This window comes from Phaethon lepturus, unplaced genomic scaffold, assembly GCF_000687285.1.
Source record: "Phaethon lepturus isolate BGI_N335 unplaced genomic scaffold, ASM68728v1 scaffold2096, whole genome shotgun sequence".
Lineage (NCBI taxonomy): Eukaryota > Metazoa > Chordata > Aves > Phaethontiformes > Phaethontidae > Phaethon > Phaethon lepturus.
Window position 1 is genome coordinate 40,104 of NW_010546844.1, and position 3,899 is coordinate 44,002.

Below are 3,899 nucleotides of genomic sequence, written 5' to 3' on the forward strand. Positions count from 1 at the left end.
CAGGATGGACTGGGCTCAGGGAAACTGGTATAATTTACAGAGTGTGGTTGATCGAACAAGTGCTTTGCGAAAGGATGTGAGAGTGAGATCAGGAAGGGGTGTTTTGGATATATGGCATTTGTGATTGATCATTTGATCATATATCCAAATTGATCATTTGGATATATGACACTCATTTGTGTCTGAATCTCACTCTTGGGATCATATAGAAACCTCCCCAACATTGGATCGGGACATCTAAATTAATAAATGTTGTTTTGGATATATGGCATTTGACCTCATTTGTGTCTGAATCTCACTCTTGGGATCATATCGAAACCTCCCCAACATTGGATCGGGACATCTAAATTGGTGTCACGGACAGGATCCCTTGAGACGAGAGTGCCATATTATTTCCCAAATAAGTGAGACCTCTCAGGAAAGTAAGGGGGCAGGTCTGTGTTTGAAACTTAGGTGCTGCCTTCCTGAGATGACCACTTCCCCACCTTAAATAGGATGAGTGCCCTTAAAACTGCCCCCCTGGGGAGAGAAGTTTTGTTTGAATTTTTAGAAAAATATAATGCACTACCCTCTGTACCCAGGATGGACTGGGCTCAGGGAAACTGGTATAATTTACAGAGTGTGGTTGATCGAACAAGTGCTTTGCGAAAGGATGTGAGAGTGAGATCAGGAAGGGGAAAATCGATTATTTGTGCTGTTCTCGGTGCCAGCTGGCTGCTGCTGTAGAGGCGAGGGAACACTGCCGCACTGCAGAGTCCCAAATTGTTGAATCGTTCCAAAAGCTCGTTCAATCCCTTCAGGGGCAAGTGGCGGATTTAAAGGAACAGTTCAAAGGAGAGAGAGACCCGGTGAAACAGGAGAGAGAGACCAGGTGAAACATCTGCAGGCTGCTCTTAAGGAGCAACTCCTTGCTGGCACTGCCCACGAGGAAATACCCCCAAAGGTCAGGAACTGGTTACCCTTTTGACGACCTGCAGGCAGCGAGAGAAAAAGTAGAGAAATTGGAACCACCCTCGCTGCGACCCTTGGTTAAAACCGAGTATATTTACGATGACGATCAGGATCAGTTACCCCAAGTCACAACTAAGGAGGTCCCCTATACCGCCACCGAGTTGGCAAAGTTAAAAAAAGATTTCGGTCGAAGCCCTGGGGAGTCAGAGATGGAGTATGTGTGGAGAGTATCATTGTCAGGGGGGGATCAGATTTTGCTGAGTGAAAAGGAGGCAGAGGGATATTTGGGACCAGGAGTATTTTTAATTACTGGGAATCACCGCGCCCCTTGGTCTTTAACTCAGTGGGCAGTCTATTGGGCGGGGTGTTTGAACCCCTTGGAGAGGGGGAATCCCCTTGCAATTACAGGAACTGTCGATCAATTGGTGGAAAGTGTGCAGAAGGCAGCTTGTTTGCGGATGACGTATGATTAAAAATTGGAGCCTGGGCAGGAGTCCCTGATGATGATGTTGGTAGACCCCAAATGAATGACTCCCCTCATAAAAGGACTCCTCAATTCCTTAAAGCCGATCGGTATACAATTACAGGGGAAAATACAAGCAATGCCTCAGGGCAAAAGGGTTGCGGCTGCTTTCAGAGGACTTATGCCCGATCGGTGCCACTGGTCCCCAGATAGGAAAGTCTGGATGTGGGGGGAGATGGCCCAAGAATTGATTAATTACAGGTGCAAGTATGGCCCAGTTCCAGCTGCTAAAACTGACTCTAGGGACCTGAGGAGAGCTGAAATGAAAATGGTTCCATGCCCTGGGGGTGATAGAAGAATATCCCTCACTACTCCACCCGGAGGGAGGGACATCCCAAATAAGCGCAATAGCTTGTGGGCAGAGGGGTGCCACTGGTCCCCAGATAGGAAAGTCTGGATGTGGGGGGAGATGGCCCAAGAATTGATTAATTACAGGTGCAAGTATGGCCCAGTTCCAGCTGCTAAAACTGACTCTAGGGACCTGAGGAGAGCTGAAATGAAAATGGTTCCATGCCCTGGGGGTGATAGAAGAATATCCCTCACTACTCCACCCGGAGGGAGGGACATCCCAAATAAGCGCAATAGCTTGTGGGCAGAGGGATGGCAAAATGGAATTCCACATGATTTAATGAATGGATTGTCCACAGTCAAGTTAGAAGAACTGGTGTCAGGATGGCCTGATAAACCGCCAGATACGGAGATGGGCTTTAAAAAACCCACTCCCAATGCACCCTTTTTAATCGACTTATCAGAGATAAATGTCCCTCAAAATTTGCAGGGAAACTAGATTCTTTGCCCTCTGATGGTGATCAGTGGGGAGAAAGTTGGATATGTATCAAGACAGCTCACCAAAAGCAGCCGGAGTGACTTACAAATTACAGGCATTGTAGGGCTGAAACAAGTCCCGGTTAGATTTTTGGTAGATACCAGGGCTCAAATTTCAGATATTAAAACAAAATAACACAAGGTGGATTATTCTATCCTTCTGATAATAACCTGCTTCCAGTTCCTTAGAACAAACCGAGCTGGTTTTCTTTTCTTTTTCAGGTGGAGACTCTGAAGCCAGCCAGAAGAAATACATGAAACTGTTGACTGCTTGCGTAGTTTTGTTGGTGATTGCTTTGTTAATGTTCATAGGGTGTCTGATATACCACCATAAATGATGTTTTGGTTGACCATTATCACAGTCTTTAGTATCTGGGGAAGCTCTTGCTCCCTCCTCCCTGACTCACAGTGGCAAAATGTATTTATTTCTTTAGGTCATCAAGTGGCCAATGTTTTCAACCTTGCTGATTGTTGGGTATATGGTGGACCCTTGGATTTAGATAGTTGGCCATGGACTTCCATTCCCCTGTCTCCTGAATGGCTGGTGAGTAATTATAGTGAAGTCAAGAATGACATCTACTGGGAGGAAGATAACCCACTGCCCTGGCCCATACGATTCCCAACCGAGGGTGAATACTGTCCGAATCGAACACAGGAGGGTGGTGTTTTTGTAGGAAATAGCAAATGCAACTGGACCTATACATATGGAAACCATTGCCTCATTGCTGGCTGTAAGTCTATCAATTGTTCACAATCTGGAAATAGGTCACAATATCGTGTATTGTTTAACTCTATGGATGAATCTTTTTTACCTCATTGGCTGGGCTGGGCTTGGGTAAATCAAATAGGGCACGGGAAACAATTTTCTAACTTATGGTCCAACACTAACCAATCTGATAGCCATTTGAATGTTACTTGTTTTTGGCGCCTTGATTTCGGTGCCTGGGATTGTAAATTTATCGATAAGGTGTATTCTCAGCTCCCTGACGGAAGTCAAATTTGGTGGTCAGTTATTGACAGAAATAGCAAAAGGTGTTGAGGATACACAGGCCAATTGCCAACTGGCGAACACTCTGCTGGGGTGGTGAAGGGGAGGTCAAAACACGTGTGCACAGGTTGTTGGTAAATGGTCCGTCAGACCATCCTTTAGGAGTAGAAAATATCACATATTTCCAAGTACCACAAAGCTCCACAGGCCTGTTTGAAAACGACGCCTGGACATTGAAAGGTCACTATTGGATCTGTGGACATTATGCATACAAGCAATTGCCCAAAAATTGGACTGGGGCATGTTATGTGGGGCTAATTCGCCCCTTGTTCTTTGTGCTCCCAGAGGATGAAGGTGACGGGTTGGGGGTTAAGTTATATGATGATCTCAGTCGATATCGGTGTTCTATTGATACCTCTATAGTGGGTGGAAGTGGTCAAACCTGGCGTACAGATGAGTGGACCCCTCAACGTATCATACAACTTTATGGACCTGCCACCTGGAACCCCAATGAATAGATTAGTGGTGTTCGAGAACCTATCTATAATTTAAATCACATTATCAGGTTGCAAACCGTTCTGGAGATTATTACTAACAGGAAGGCCCGTGCCC

General features: G+C 45.7%; 1 pseudogene; it reads left to right on the plus strand.

The window, feature by feature from the left end:
- Positions 1-495: 495 nt before the first annotated feature.
- LOC104622599 lies at positions 496-2,261 on the plus strand (annotated as a pseudogene).
- The last annotated feature ends 1,638 nt before the right edge of the window (positions 2,262-3,899 follow it).